The 16,191-nt window shown below is 52.9% G+C and overlaps 1 long non-coding RNA gene across 2 annotated transcripts; it reads right to left on the reverse strand.

The window, feature by feature from the left end:
* Positions 1 to 135: 135 nt before the first annotated feature.
* Positions 136 to 14,596, reverse strand: LOC128141103 (uncharacterized). 2 transcript variants are annotated; one of them, XR_008234905.1, is made up of 4 exons: positions 14,354 to 14,596; positions 1,914 to 2,184; positions 1,631 to 1,736; positions 136 to 476 (listed from the first exon to the last, which is right to left on the reverse strand). It is a non-coding gene; the product is annotated as an uncharacterized LOC128141103 (long non-coding RNA). The 2 variants fall into 2 exon arrangements; XR_008234904.1 differs by having other exon boundaries at positions 136 to 518.
* Between the last annotated feature and the right edge of the window lie 1,595 nt (positions 14,597 to 16,191).

Below are 16,191 nucleotides of genomic sequence, written 5' to 3' on the forward strand. Positions count from 1 at the left end.
AAATACAACAAAAAAGCTTGTGGGTCAAGATAAGGACAGAGCAATCGCTCACCAATTACTGTCACAGGCAAAACAGACTCGACTTGGGGAAATTAATTTATTGTCAGTCAAAATCAGAGTACAATACGAACAAATCTGAAAAACACCTTCCCCCCACCCCTCTCTTTTTTTCCTGGGCTCATCTTCACTCCTGACTTCTCTACCTCCTCCTACCGAGCAGCACAGGGGGAGAAGGAGCGGGGGGTTGCAGTCAGTTCATCACAAGTTGTCTCTGCTGCTCCTTCCTTCTTTGTGCTCTTCTTCTGTTCCAGTGTGGTGTCACTCCCATGGGGCCGCAGGTCCTGCCAGAAAACCTGCTCCAGTGTGGGCTCCTCTCCACAGCGTCACAGCCTCCTTCGGGTGAATCCGCCTGCTCTGGCGAGGGGTCCTCCGTCGGCTGCAGGGTGCATATCTGCTCCGCCATGGACCTCCGTGGGCTGCAGGGGGACAGCCTGTGTCACCATGGTCTTCACTGCAGGCTGCAGGGGAATCTCTGCTTTAGGACCTGGATCACCACCTCCTTTTTCTTCTTCACTGACCTTGGTGTCTGCAGGACTGACAGCTTCTGCACAGCTTTTTCTTAGCCCTTCTTAAATATCACAGAGGTGCTACCAGCGTTGCTGGTTGGCTCAGCTTTGACCAGTAGCAGCTCCATCTTGGAGCTGGAACTGGCTGTGCCCAACATGGGGGCAAGTCCTGGTGTCTTCTCACAGAACCCACCCCTGCAGCCCCTATCCACTCCCCTGCCCCAGCTTGCCACACAAACTCACTACAACAGTGATCGGCTACAGGGCAGAGAGGCGGGATTGAAAAGTAAGGAAAGGGAGACAGAGAGAGACAGGGTGGGGAAATAGCAATGGGCTACAGGACAGAGAGGAGGAACTAATAAAAAAGGAGAGGGTACCAGACAGAGAGATGGATAAAAACAAATATTAGTGATGAGCCACAGGGCAAAAGGAAGAATTAAAAAACGGGACAGTGAGGTAGATGAGAGAGACTGAGAAATATCAAAAACACTGATGATCTAAAGGGGAGAGAGAGGGGAAATAAAGAATAGGGACAGGGAACCAGACAGAGAGAGAATAATAAAGACAAAAATGGGCTATGGGACAGTGAGGGAAGAAGTTAAAACATAGGGACAGGGACCTGGAACAAGAGAATCTAAGAAAGTAAAAGTGTATCCAGAATACAGGGCAGAGAAAGGAATTTAAAAATAGAGACACAGCATCAGACAGGTGAGAGCAGTGGGAATTGTGAAGGGCTAAAGGGCAGACAGGGAGGAATTAACAAGATTGGGATAAGAAGACAGACGGATAGATGGAGAAAGACAAAGGAGTGATGGGCTGCAAGGCAGAGACAGAGAATAAAAAAAAAGAGGGATGGGACAGGTCAGAAGTGCAGAGAGAAAAAGAAAACAGAGAGGCAGAACAACAGAGAAAGAGGGGGACTTAGAGAACAAGAAAGGGAGAGGTACAGAAAAAAAACCCCACAAAAAAATTAAAGCAGTGAGAGAAAGAGAAGGTGGGGGCAGGGAGGGACTGGGATGCAGAAGAGGGGTGACACAGCCCCAGGGGTCCAGGACTCACTGTACCTCCTGCTGTTGGAGCTGCTGGGAGAATTTGACAGTTCAGACATGTCTGTCTCTCTCTCCCTCTCCCTTCCTCCTCTGTAGCTGCACTCACTTGACTGTCATCCACCTAAGAGAATAGATTGGTGTCTTCCAGCTCTTACAATATGAGGCTTCCTAGAAACACAGCCTCACATGCACACACACTACATGGCTGTACTGTGGTTTTGGTTATGCATACAGACCCTGCCATGCACACTGGTGATCGGACCTGCTGAGGACTACACTAGGAAGGATCCATCCTCACCTGGAGAGGCAGGCTATCTCCTGTCTGCAGCTGGTGGCTGGATCCTCTTTATTTTATTCTTCAGCAGCTTTACCATTCTGTGGCCTCTCCAGCTTCAGCGTCAGCTTCAGCAGCTCCTGTCCACAGCCAGTAAGCGCTCCACCTGTCCCTCTGCGCTCCCGCGCCGCGAGGAGAGGGAGGCCAGGCAGAGACAGCCCACGCAAGCCTGAGGCTGCTGCAGTCAACGGCATCCCCAGGGGACGAACAGACAACCGCACCCACAGCGTGGCCTCTGGGAGAGGGAAGGAGGCAGCAGTGACCATTATTACCGCAGCTCGACCCTGGCCGGAGCCCCTCCTTCCGCAGACGCCGCTCATTCCCCGCGCCGCTGCTAACGGCACCCCCGTTAAGGGAGACTCCAGACCACCGCAGGGCCAGCTTGCTGCCCTCGCGACAGGGCTCGGGGGCTGCCTGCAGCTACAGCGCAGGCTTCAGGGGAGGGGCTGGAGCTGGGGGCAGCCGCACAGGCCAAGTGGGGCCGGGGGAGCTCTGGCGACTCGGGCAGGCGCCCGCTGGCCGCGCCTGGGGGGTGCCCGCCTCCGTCCCCTCTTCCCTTCTACCGGCTCTCAGGGAACTCCCCAGCGCTGCCCTGGCCCGGCTCGCCTCCAGCGGACCGGCAGCCTGCCGCGGCGGCAGCTTCACAGCTTCCCGTCCCGCCAGGGGGCAGGAGGCACCCCCTAGCCCCGCCCCCGCTGAAAGGGATCGCTCGTCTCACCCGCAGTCCCGGCGCTCGCCCGCTGCCACCCAGACCCGCGCCCTGCGAGCCGCCACGCTGCTCCCGGGGACCGCGCATGCGCCGGAGGGGCCGGAGCCGGCGCGCAAACGCCGGGCTGCCCCACGCGCAGAACGGCGCATGCGGCCGGGAGGGCTGGTCGGGGAGCGGGCGCGGCGGGAAGCCCGCGGAAAACCACGCGAAACCGGCAACGCTCCTGTGTCTGACCTGGTCTGACTCCGGGGGCCGCGGCGGCAGCGAGGACTACGCCGCTCCCGAGAGCCACGGAGCTGGCCGGCCGCCGAGTCCGGGAAAACTACAACTCCCGGCATGCCCCGGGAGGCAGCCAGCCCCGCTGCCTGACCCCGAGGGGACGCCGCTTCCGTTTCCGCCCACCCCCACGCCGGCGCAGCCGCAATCCCCGCCGGGCACCCAGCGCCGCTCCGGGCAGCTCCGGCGCGCTCCCGCCGCCGGCTCCGGCACGGCGCGGCACCCCCCACCCGGCTCCGGCTCCGGTCAGTCCCCGTCGCCGCCGCTCCGGCACGGCGCGGCACCCCCCGCCCGGCTCCGGGCAGCGCCCGCCGCCGCCGCTCCGGCACGGCGCGGCCCCGCCCCGCTGCCGCTCCGCGCGTCCGGCACGGACCCCGCCGTCCTCCTCGGGGCTTTCCCCGGGACCCGCCGGGCGATCGCGCAAGCCCCGCCACGAGGCCCGGGCCCCCCCCCGGCCCACGTGCTCCCGGCCCCCCCGCGAGCCCCCAGGGCCCCGGCCCCCCCCCGGCCTCGGCACAGGCGGCCCCCACCTCCCCCGGGCCACCCCCGCCTGGGACGGTCGCGGTCCGAGGGGCGCCCGGCCCCGCTCACCTTCTCCCGAGGGGCAGCCGCAGCCCGGCCACCGCTCTGCTCCGCTCCGCTCCTGCCTGGGCTCCCACCGGCCCCGCCGCGGCCCCTCCCCCGGCAGCCCCCCCTTCCCAGGGAGGGGCCGTCGCCATCAGCCTCACTGCCCACACCTGGGGCTCCTCCAGCCCCGGCCCGCAGCTGCGGTACCGAAATCCCGAATAAAACTCCACAACACCCATGGGAAGTTCAGAAGCAGGCGCTTCGTTTATGGAATGAAAGATGTCAAAGTAAGATGACTCTTGACGAGCTGTTCACTGGGGTAAAAATACAGATTTTAATACCCGTCTTATTTTAGTTCTAAGACTTGGCAATTGCCAGGTATCATCTTTTCGATTTACCCAGGTCCACCGCCGAGGCCACAAGGGAGATTTCTTCCAGAGAGAGGATAGAGTTATTAAGTCTAAAGTCCATTATTTGCTTTTGTCCTTCAGGAAGAGGTGAGTGGAGCATCTATCATCACTATTCACCCACACAGTTAACCCTAAACTTTTCACCTGTCCTTTAATACAGTCACTTCCAAGCTAATTTTTTTCCATTATTAAGAGGGGACCCAGGATCATTTAAAATATTATTCTACTTTCTACAAATACATGCCCCATCTTAGAGCTTTAGCTACTAGAGAAAGTCTTTGGATTTTGGGGTCAGAGGAGTTGCAAGTCTAAACTTTCATACCCTTCTCTTTAGGATGTGTGATTTTTCTCTGTATGTCTAAACCAATCTAAATTTCCCTAGATGGTCCTGACTCTGGGTGGATCTAACAAGGATCCTGGAACTCCAGTAAATTCTAAACATCGTTTTATATTTTAAATATGGTCCCAAGTTCCTTTCTGCACTTGTCTCTACGGTTTTGGCAACTGGCAGCCCCAAGGGGTCTTTGTACAAGTTTCTCCCGAAGGGCGATAAATTTATTCTTTTGTCCGTGAGGTGGATGGTTTGGTAATGTTATAATTCAAAATGCTATAATTCCTTCTTTCAAATTTAAAAAAATAATTGCCTTTTAAATCCATCCAATTTAATTTGCTAAAATGATTCTCATTGTTCTACGTCTTTTCTCAAGTTTTGGTTAAATTCAGTGTCAGTATTCTCCACGGAACTAGATTTTCATCTGACTTTGGAATCGGAAGGCAGGCTGTTATCGAGGTTAAATTTTGTGTCTTTACAAAACTTCGAATCAATTCCAAAACTAGAATTTTTTTTTTTTAATCAAAATTACAGAAACGGTTAATATCAAGATTAATAGCTCAAACAATAATTGTTTCATTTTGTTTATCTTATGTTTAGAACCCCTCAAAAAAAATACTTAAACCCTATAACACACAAAAAGATTACTGCCCTTGACAATATTCCTAATAGCAACCCCAATATTATAAACTTTACACAATTCTTTTCCCAAATAGATAACGTGAAACTTACTTACAGGTTTTCAGTTTCAAAGGGCCAGTTTCTTTAGACTTCCAATTCCCTGTTGGTGCTTTCTTTAGTCTTGAATAATGAAGCCAAGGTTCTTCGCCCAGACCTTTACTGCTCTAAGTGTTGTTAAAATGACTCGATACGGTCCTTTCCACTTCTCAGTGATTTTATATATATTCAATCTCCTGGTCGGAAGGGATGCGCTGCTACGTCCAATTCTAAGGGTCCAGCTGCGGAGACATACTGACGAAGTTCTTGAAAAGAATTTCTCAAAGAAATCATAACACCTTTTAAAAACATATCTCCAAAGCCACTCCAGATACTCAGAACATAGGACTCTTGATACGGTCTTTCATATAACATTGCATAATGACTTAAATTTTCTTTCTCTTCTGGCTATACTCTGATTCTTAATAGAGCCATGGGTAAGGCTTTAACCCATGTGAGTGAGGTTTCCTGACAAATTTTACTCAACCGTTGCTTGAGGGTATAGTTCATTCTTTCTCCCCAACCCCCCCCCCCCCGCCCCCTTGCTTGTGGTCTATATGGGGTGTGATAGTCTCAATCTATAGATAATACTTTGCTCGACTTGTCTCATCATCTTTGCTATGAAATGAGGGCCATTGTCAGATGACATTCTTACAGGCACCCCATAGTTTGGTATTATCTCTCTGAGCAAGACTTTAACTACTTCTCTTGCTTTGTCGGTGTGACAAGGGAAAGCCTCGGGCCACCCAGTAAAGATATCCACTAAAACTAGGGTAGATCCTTCTTTTCAAGGCAATTCTATAAAATCAATTTGCTAGTATTCCCCTAAAAAATTTCCTTATTTAATAATTCCAAAGATAATCTTATTACTGATTTGGGGATCATTTTATATATAAATTTCACATCCGCTTATAATTGTTTAAACAATCTTTGTCATATTTTACTTTCTGTTCCCCGATATACTTTGTTATGTTCAGCTCGGGCAATTTCTCTTATTATTGTGGGCGGGACTATTATTTGACCTGTCGGTGTTACAGCCTGTCCTGTTTCATTTTGTTAGCCTGCAATCTAACAATTAATTCTTCCATCTTTTTCATTATAATTTGGAGTTTCTTTAGGCAATTTTATACTTTTCTCTGGAACTAGCGCTAGGATGCCTTTTTCTGCAGCCTCTTTAGCAGCTTTATCAGCCAGTCGGTTACCTGCGTTAGGAACAGTCTTACCTAACTGGTGCGCTTTACAGCGCGTTATCGTGACTGCTGTTGGTTTTTGAACGGTTTCTAACAATTTCGGTATTTGTTCTGCATGCTGAATGGTGGTTCCTTGTGCAGATAACAGTCCTCTCTCTCTCCATATCGCTCCATGCGCACGTACTACTCCAAAAGCGTACTTTGAGTCTGTCCAAATGTTGACTCGCTTTCCTTGACTTAGTTCCAGAGCTCGAATAAGAGCTATCAATTCAGCCTTTTGGGCAGATGTCATCGAAGGCAAAGTTCGCAACGCAATTACCTCCTCGGTTGTTATTGTCTATCTGGATAAACGTTTTCCTTCACAGATGAAACCGCTTCCGTCGGTATACAGTTCCCAGTCTGCTGCTTCTAGCGGCACATCTCAGAGATCCAGTCAGCTGGGGTAAACTCTTTCGATTGTCTGCAAGCAGTCACGTTCCAGTTCTCCTTTAACTTGATCAGTTGTTGAAAACGCAACAGGGTTAACGGTGGTAGTAGTTTTTAAGTAAACATCATCTTGTTCCAGCAACACCACTCGGTATTTCGGCATTCTGCTAGGGGATAACCAATGCCCCACTTTCTGTTTTAGCGCAACAGTTATCGTATGGGAAACGTACAGTGATCCTTTGTCCTCAGGTGAACTTAGGAGCTTCCTGGATCAGTAGCACAGTTGCAGCGACGGCTCTCAGACGACCAGAGCATCCCAGACTCACGTGATCTAATCGCTTCGAGAAGCAGGCCACAGCTCGCCCACTTGGCCCTAAATATTGGGCCGGGATGCCCAGAGCTATACCTCTTCTTTCGCGAGTGAAAAGTTCAAATGTCTTTGTGAGATCCGGCAGGCCTAGGGCTGGCACCCCTGTTACAGCCTGTTTCAATTCCTTGAAAGTAGCTTTCTCGGCATCAGTCCAATCCATTGTTTGAGGTTTTGAGCTGCTCCTATAAAGGTCGGACCCGCAAGCCACAACTGATAATCGACAGGTGACACCACGCAACCGTTCCCGGAAATGCTCTTCATTAATTTGTTAGTCTTAGGTTCGGGGAGACGACAAATTGCCTCTTTGCTCTCAGTTCCTAATTGTCTCTGTCCTTTTAGGATTTTAAAACTCAAATAAGTTTCTTCTTTCTGGGTTATTTGGGTTTTTTCTTTTGACACTCGCTATCCACTGATTCCCAAAGAGTTCAAAAAGTTAATAGTTAACTTTGTGCATTGTTCTTCCATCTCAGCTACAATTAACAGATCATCCATACATTTCAACAAGATTTCTTGATTATTTTCTTTCTTCCAAAGCTCTAATTCTCGTGCCAATGGATTTCCAAAGATGGTAAGACTATTCTTAAAGCCTTGAGGCAAGACTGTCCGTGTATATTGTCTTTTTCTCCCAGTCTCAGGATTTTCCCATTCAAAAGCAAAAAGCTCTTGACTGTTGGGATCCAAGGGAATGCAGAAAAAGGCATCTTTTCAGTCTAACACTGTGAACCATTCTCGTTTCTCTGTTAGGGTTGTTAACAAAGTATAAGGATTTGCTACTACCGGATGAATATCTTGTACTATTTGATTTATTGCTCTGAGGTGTTGAACTAATCTATAATCTTTTTCATTAGCCTTTTAACAGGCAAGGTCGGGGTGTTATATTTGGATTCACATTCTGTTAACAATTTATATCTTAAAACTTTTCGTATTATCAATACTAACCCTTTCCGGCTTTCCAGTTTTAGGGGGTATGGCTTAATTCTTAGCGGATTCGATCCTGGCTTTAAATCCAGTCTCACAGGTTCTGCTTTTTGGATTTACCGGGAACTTCCCAGTCCAGACGATTGGAATTACAGCATTATACTTTGACTGGTATGATCTTCTGCTTTCGGTAACCATCCTGTAACAACAAAGCCACTGCTTCGATACGTTTAGTTTCTGGAATTAAAATTTTAATCTCTCCATTTTTTAATTTAATTTCTGCCTCTAAGTTCTCCAGTAGATCTCCCCTTAACAGGAGTTTAGGAGAATTTGGCACATACAAAAACTGCTGAGTGACCCATTGCTTTCCTAATTTCATTGTTAAAGATTTAAAGAAGGGTCTAGTTTCTCGTTCACTTGTTGCACCAACACCACCAATTTCTTCAAAACTTAACTCTCCCTCTAAGGTATTTAAAACTGAAAAGGTGACTCTAGCGTCAATTCATATTCAATTTTCTGTTCTCCCAGTTTAGCTGTAACCAGAGCTTCTGCTGGGAGACTCCCCTCCGGTCCCCGTCAGCTGCGTTCACTTAAAAAGAACAAATCGACATATGGCACTTCATTCCATTTACTCTCTCTCCTACAAAACAACAGTAATTGCAATATAGTATTATAACTCAAAGTTCTGTTTGTTTCCCATTTTTCCTGCAATTCACCCCAGTGTGCCAACAAACATCCCAACGGTGATGTTTTTGGTATCTTTTCATCAGCAGTTCTATTTCCTGCACTCTTATTCTTAAACAATTTTGCTAGTGCCATTATACTTATATACATTCAAATCCCAAATCCCAAACAAACGCAAATGACAGTTGTCCCAAATAATACACAAAGTCCAACCCAGCAATAGCTTTCGCTTACGACTTAGGGGCAGACGCCTAGGCTTCCACTGCAAACGGGTACCCTCCAAGCCCCAACCCTGCGAAGCTTTCGCCGCGCCTCACGGGCAGGCTTTCCAAACAAATTCCAAAGCAGCAGCGCCTTACCTTTTTTCCAGGGAACGCCGCGAGGAGCTTTGTGAGTCGAGGGCGATGGTTCTCCCCGAGAATACCTCGGCGCCGGCCGGAGTTTGATCGACGCTCGATCTCGTCCAGTCTCACTCGCAAGGTCCCGTCTGGGTCGCCAAAACCGTTACCGAAATCCGGAATAGAACTCCTTAACACCAACGTGAAGTTAAGAAGCGGGCACTTAGTTTATCGCAGCGCTGGGGACACGGGGGATCGCTCCTCCAAAGGCGTGTCCCACTTAGTATCGAAATCCGTCAGTTTTTACAGACTTTTTCTGTCAGGTCATTGTTACATAAGCTCTTTCCATAAAAAGGCATACTATGCTCGTTCTTAAATTTAACCTTTCTAAGGATTGGTCCTTTGATTATATAACCTTATCAATATTCTTATTTAAAAACAATCATTGGTCAGTTACACTTAGCTCTACTGACTGGAATCTTCGATACTCAAATCAAGATGGGAAGGGTAAGGGGGTTTCCAAGCAGCAAACTGGCGTCCACGACGGTTTCCTTCGTTTCTTGAAACGGAACATAGAAAAACCTGTAACTTCCTGCTGAGGTTTCTAGGGTTAGCTATTTCCAACCTTAACAATATTAAGGTTCCGATAGTCACACGTAACGCAGTTCCTAAAGTTTCTATGGCTACGTTTCAAACGTAACAATCCTATACGTTACGCTTCACAATTTTACTTCTTAATCAAACCTAACTCTTCTACGTGATTAAATTTTGATTTCTTTACCAGAATATTTGCAACAGCTGGAGCCCAGCAGGAACGGGGGGGGCATGGCCCGACCCCCCCCAGCGCCTCACCTCCTCCTCCCCTGGGCTCCCTCACGGCCCCTCGCCCCGTGCAAAGGGAGCGCAAACGCAGCCCGGAGGGCAACGGGGCCGGCCGGCCGGCGGCCGTTCGGTCAGTCGCGCGCCTAACGAGTCCTGCCAGCGAGTCCGCTCCGGGGCTCGGGGCCCCCCCCGACGCTCCCCCTGCCCCTGGGACACCTCTGATAGCATATTTCCGTACATTCTGTATGGCACGTCTAAATAGTTTTGGATGGTTTTAATATTTTGTACCAGCCGTGGAAACTGGTTTGCTGCTAGGTGACTGTAAAAGTGAGATTTAGTAAATAATTATTAGAAATCTTACACTAACGCGATGATTGAAACAATAGACAAAAGTATAGCCAAGCAATTAACTAGCAGAGGTAGGTACTCCTAAGTTTTGCAGTTCTTTGCTCTTATGACTAGATGAGAACAATGCTGAAACTGACCGCATGCGATTGAAACTGCGTTAAGCTTCAAGATCAGAGAACCAAGGACAAGAATAAAGACTTCAAGGACAGCCAGCAAGAACTTCAAATGGGTCGGTGGTCGCAAAAGCAGCCCTTCGTCTCAAATGGATCCTTCATTGCGCGTGATCGGATGTAGGCAGTGCTATGATAATCAGTTGCCATCATTTTTATGTATACGTATACTAATCTGATTCATATGCAATTAGTTAGTCTATATGACCTGTTTGTGCTAAAGGTGTGGCACGCACGCTAGGTGGAACTATCCCCCGTGCATCCAGCGCTGCAATGAAGAATGCCTGCTTTCTAAAACGCCAAAACGAGCCTTAGAGAGTTTCTTGGACCGGCTTTTCAGTATCAGAGGTACAAGGGAGGAAAGGAAAAAAAAAAAAAAGCAGCGGTGTGGGAAAGAGAGGGGCAGGGAGGGACCAGAACGCAGAAGAGGGGAGAGAGAGACAGGGCCCCGAGGGCCCGGGGCTCACCACAGCTCTCTTTCTTGGCGCTGCCAGCAGACTTTGCCAGTTCAGACGCTTCTTTCGGCTCCTCTCCCGCTCCCCTCCTCTTCCGTAACTCCGGCTGCACGGCCGTCCTCCCCCTAGGAGAACACGCGTCTCACAGGTCTTGCAAGACGAGGCTTCCTGGGCACGGAGCCTCGCTCGCCCGCACGCCACGCGGCCGTACCGCACCGTACCGTCGGTGCTGCGTACGGACCCTGCGGTGCACCCTGGCGGTCTGACCTGCTGTGGACTACGAAGAGGGATCCTTCCACACGCGGAGAGGCAGGCGCTCTCTTGCCTGCAGCGGGAGGCAGCTGCCGGCCGGGCGGCCGGCCGGCCTTCCATTTCTTCTTCTCTACCTTTCTCTGGCCTCTCCAGCTTCAGCCGCAGCAGCTCCTGCCCACAGCCGGTAAGTGCCCTGCCTGTCCCTTTGTGCTCCCACGCCATGCCGCGCCGCGCCACGCCGCGCGGAGAGGGAGGCCAGGCAGAGACAGCCCATGCAAGCTTTGCTTTCCGGCGGCGTTTCCTTACCGGGAGGAAGCGAGGAGCGCGGCGGCACCTCCCGCCGGCGCCGCATTGCCGGTACCGTCGGACGGCACGTGCGGGACGGGGGCAGCCCCGCGCACTCGCAGCCTCCGAGCTGCAGTACCGAACGTTGGTCACGAGGTGGCGGAAGAGAGCGGCGGCAAAAGGCGCCGCCAGCGCGCATGCGCGGATCCCGAGGGCCTGTGCCGCGTTCTGGTTGCCAGGCAACAGCAGGAGGGCTGCAAAACGCGCAACCGCGCATGCGCGGCTCCCGAACGCCAGGACCGCCTTCTGGTTGCTAGGCAACAGCAGGAGTGCCGTAAACCGCGCCACCGCGCATGCGCGGTTGCCGAGGCGTCGTGTCGCGCTACGGTTGCTAGGCAACAGCGGTGAGGGCCGTAAAAGGCGCGCCGCGCATGCGCGGTTTCCGCTCTGCCGTACAGCGTCTCGGTTGCTAGGCAACAGCACGAGCGCCGTAAACCCCGCCATCGCGCATGCGCGGTTGCCGAGGCGTCGTGTCGCGCTACGGTTGCTAGGCAACAGCGGCGAGGGCCGTAAAAGGAGCAGCGCGCATGCGCGCCTCCGCGCTGCCGTACAGCATCTCGTTGCTAGGCAACAGCGCGAGCGCCGTAAACCCCGCCACCGCGCATGCGCGGTTGCCGAGGCGTCGTGTCGCGCTACGGTTGCTAGGCAACAGCGGCGAGCGCCGTAAAAGGCGCACCGCGCATGCGCGCCTCCGAGCTGCCTTACAGCATCCTCGTTGCTAGGCAACAGCACGAGCGCCGTAAACCGCGCCACCGCGCATGCGCGGTTGCCGAGGCGTCGTGTCGCGCTACGGTTGCTAGGCAACAGCGGCGAGCGCCGTAAAAGGAGCAGCGCGCATGCGCGCCTCCGCGCTGCCGTACAGCATCTCGTTGCTAGGCAACAGCACGCGGGCCGTAAACTGCGCTACCGCGCATGCGCGGTTGCCGAGGCGTCGTGTCGCGCTACGGTTGCTAGGCAACAGCGGCGAGCGCCGTAAAAGGCGCACCGCGCATGCGCGCCTCCGAGCTGCCGTACAGCGCCTCGGTTGCTAGGCAACAGCACGGGCGCCGTGAACCGCGCCACCACGCATGCGCGGTTGCCGAGGCGTCGTGTCGCGCTACGGTTGCTAGGCAACAGCGGCGAGCGCCGTAAAAGGCGCGCCGCGCATGCGCGGTTTCCGACCTGCCTTACAGCATCCACGTTGCTAGGCAACAGCACGAGCGCCGTAAACCGCGCCACCGCGCATGCGCGGTTGCCGAGGCGTCGTGTCGCGCTACGGTTGCTAGGCAACAGCGGCGAGCGCCGTAAAAGGAGCAGCGCGCATGCGCGCCTCCGCGCTGCCGTACAGCATCTCGTTGCTAGGCAACAGCACGCGGGCCGTAAACTGCGCTACCGCGCATGCGCGGTTGCCGAGGCGTCGTGTCGCGCTACGGTTGCTAGGCAACAGCGGCGAGCGCCGTAAAAGGAGCAGCGCGCATGCGCGCCTCCGAGCTGCCGTACAGCGTCTTGGTTGCTAGGCAACAGCACGGGCGCCGTAAACCGCGCCACCGCGCATGCGCGGTTGCCGAGGCGTCGTGTCGCGCTACGGTTGCTAGGCAACAGCGGCGAGCGCCGTAAAAGGCGCGCCGCGCATGCGCGGTTTCCGACCTGCCTTACAGCATCCTCGTTGCTAGGCAACAGCACGAGCGCCGTAAACCGCCCCACCGCGCATGCGCGGTTGCCGAGGCGTCGTGTCGCGCTACGGTTGCTAGGCAACAGCGGCGAGCGCCGTAAAAGTCACAGCGCGCATGCGCGCCTCCGCGCTGCCGTACAGCATCTCGTTGCTAGGCAACAGCACGCGGGCCGTAAACTGCGCTACCGCGCATGCGCCGTTGCCGAGGCGTCGTGTCGCGCTACGGTTGCTGGGCAACAGCGGCGAGCGCCGTAAAAGGAGCAGCGCGCATGCCCGCCTCCCCAGCTGCCGTACAGCCTCTCCCTTACCAGGCAACAGCGGGGGCCCAGCCACACGCGCCACCGCGCATGCGCGCCTCCCGAACGCCGGTTCCCACCTTCGCTGAGCATCAGCTGCATGAGACACCACTGACAGCTCAGCCCAGTAGAGACCAGCCACAGGTGGCAGCTACTTACTGGGGGCACAGGGCTTACGTTTCCCTGCCCTTTCCCCACTCGCAGCCCGGGCAGTCCTCTTCATTGCCTCCGTTCCAAAAAGCACCCGAGTGGCTGGAGCCTTTACAGCAGTCAAGCGCAAACAACAGACAATGTGGGCGGTCGCTTCTGTCCCTGCCCCCCCACCCCATTCTCTAGAGAGGAGAAGCAGCACAGGGAACCTGCAAACGGCAGGGGGGGTTGCCCTGGACCAAGCCCTAGGGACTGCTCTATCTGTCTGCACGTGGCATCAGGGTTGTGGGAGGGACAGCAGCCAGTCAACAGATGCTGGCGAGAGATTTAAAAAAAAAAAAAATAACGCCTGGTTCAGGTGACAGCCTGAAGGCAGGCCACGAGAGACCCAAAGCTGCTTCGTGCCAGAGGGGCAGCTCTGTTCAGCAGGAAACGGCGCGTCCCAGCGGACCAGATGCGAGCGGCCGACCTGCAAGTGAGCGATACCCTGGCGATCCTGGGGCTCTGTTGGGGTAGGCGCACCTTTCCTCACCTCTGTGCTATCACAACTCTGCTCTCCTAATCCTGCACGCACGCAAGGCTTCTTGGGCGGGGCTTGTCTCTTATCGAAGAGACGCTGCACGGTGTTACTTACCGCCCTGCCCTCCGGCGTGCAAAGTAATTAGACGGGAAGCAGGGAAAGCAAAAGAGGCGCGTCGGGATATTAGATGTCCTCAGCAGATGACCGTAGAGCCCTCGAGGTTCCACCTTTGCTCCCTACAGGAGCGTGGCTCCGCACTCCTTGCCGCTCCCGCCAGCAAGCGTCACAATTGCCCTTTGCTGCCTGCAACGCGCAGTACCTGCACGGCCCGAGTACTGCTGCTTACGGAGCAAGAGGCGCTCGCTATAAAGCGGCAATGAAGAACAAGGACGGCCCGTCAAGACGGCAGGAGGAACACAGAGAGCCTCCAGCATTAGCCAGGCAGGGCTTCCAACTCACCTCGTGTCGTGGTTTAACGCCAGCCGGCAACGAAGCCCCACGCGACCGCTCACTCGCTCCCCCGCCCCCAGTGGGACGGGGAGACAATCGGAAGGGCGGAAGTGGGAAAACTCGTGGCTTGAAACAAAAACAGTTGAATCATTAAAAAGAAACAACAACAACAACAACTTGTAAGGAAAAGAAGAAAAAAAATGACAGAGAATGGGGTGCAGGCAGCATGCCAGGGGTCTGAAGCCTGACGGATGATGGGGGGGGGTGGGGTGTGGAATACGGAGGGGGGGGGGGGGGCAGGAGATAGGAGAGCAGGGGATGCGGGGGGAAACAACTCGCGTGGGTGAAGGGGGCGGGCCGGAGCAACAGGGGGGCATATGGGGGAGAAACACACACGGCGGGAGGGTAGGGGAGGGTACAAAGGTGCACGGGGGGACACGGGTGGGGATGACCTACCCCAGGGAGTCCACCCGGGATGATCCACAGCAGGTAACTCACCTGGGATAACCCGCAACAGAGAATCCACACCGGGAGGACCCCCAGCAATGCCCCTCAAACTGCCTGTGCTTCATCCCCAATCTTCCCCAAACTGGGGAGTTTTCTGCTTTTTCAAAATACTCAGTTTGGGGTGTGTTTCAGTGCTTTTCCACAACATAAAAAGGGGAGATCTTTTGGTTGTGGTTTTGTGCATGAAAACGGGGTGGGTTTTTTTGCTTTCCAGCTGCGCAAATCCAGGCGGATTTGGCTTTCCCAGGAGTCCCAAATTCGTTCGGTTTTTTCCCGTTGCAGACCCAGAATCAGGGGGTTTGGGGTTGTCCTGGTTTCGGCTGGAATAAAGTTAATTTTCTTCTGAGTAGCTGGTACAGGGCCATTTTGGATTTAGGATGAGAACAATGTTGACAACACACCGACGCTTTAGTTGTTGCTAAGCAGTGTTTATACTAAGTCAAGGACCTTCCAGCTTCTCATACCGCCCTGCCAGCGGAGGCTGGGGGTGCACAAGAAGAGTCGCTGAGCTAAAGGAGGATTCCAGGTAAACAGGTCAGCTCGAAATACACCACCTCCTTTAAAAGTTAAGAGCGATTTGAACGCTTAAAATCAGCATTTAGGCTAATCGATACCATTTTGAACACCTTCTTAGCATACAAGTAAACACTCTCGCCGGTGTTGGAAAACGTCTCCTCCCTTCCTTACAGCACTGCTGCAGGGAGATAACCCTGGGAGGCTGCGGGACGAGGTCGTACGCAATCAGAATCTACGCTTACGGATCCACCGCAACAGCTACAGCCCTTGCGCTGCTGCTGCTGCTTTGCATCTTGCTCGTTTGGTGAATAAAGCTGAAAGTGAAGTGGAAAACTTCAAAAAGCAAAATGAAAAATAAAGAATAAATCTCAATAATTCACTTTACACTAAAAGGGTGTGCCCATGTTTATATACATCCAATAAAAATACATTATTGAAGCAGTAACTCACCAAAACCACCTCAGGACTCACTGTCACTAGTTACAAGGCTGCTGATGCTTCCTGGGAAAACCTGGAAAACACACGGAAGCGCCGCCAGTTTGTCCTGTTTTGTCCGCGTCTCTTCTTTGACCTTGATTGCTTTTAGTACAGGTGCTAGTTATCTCAGTATGGTTGTCGAGTACTCCTATAAGATATTTAAAAAAACTCACTGACTGCAGAAGCATAAAGCTTTTATCGTGAAAACAAAGCCCGTTTCTTCTGAGCAGCTGAACTCTTACGAACAGTTTCTCCCCTCTTTTAGTACAAAATTATTTTCACGGTATCATTTACTAGTAAGCGCACGGAAACAGAAGATTACGTGCTTTCAGGAAGAGGAAATAGAC

The sequence above is a fragment of the Harpia harpyja genome, chromosome 4 (genome assembly GCF_026419915.1).
Source record: "Harpia harpyja isolate bHarHar1 chromosome 4, bHarHar1 primary haplotype, whole genome shotgun sequence".
NCBI classification, from domain to species: Eukaryota; Metazoa; Chordata; class Aves; order Accipitriformes; family Accipitridae; genus Harpia; species Harpia harpyja.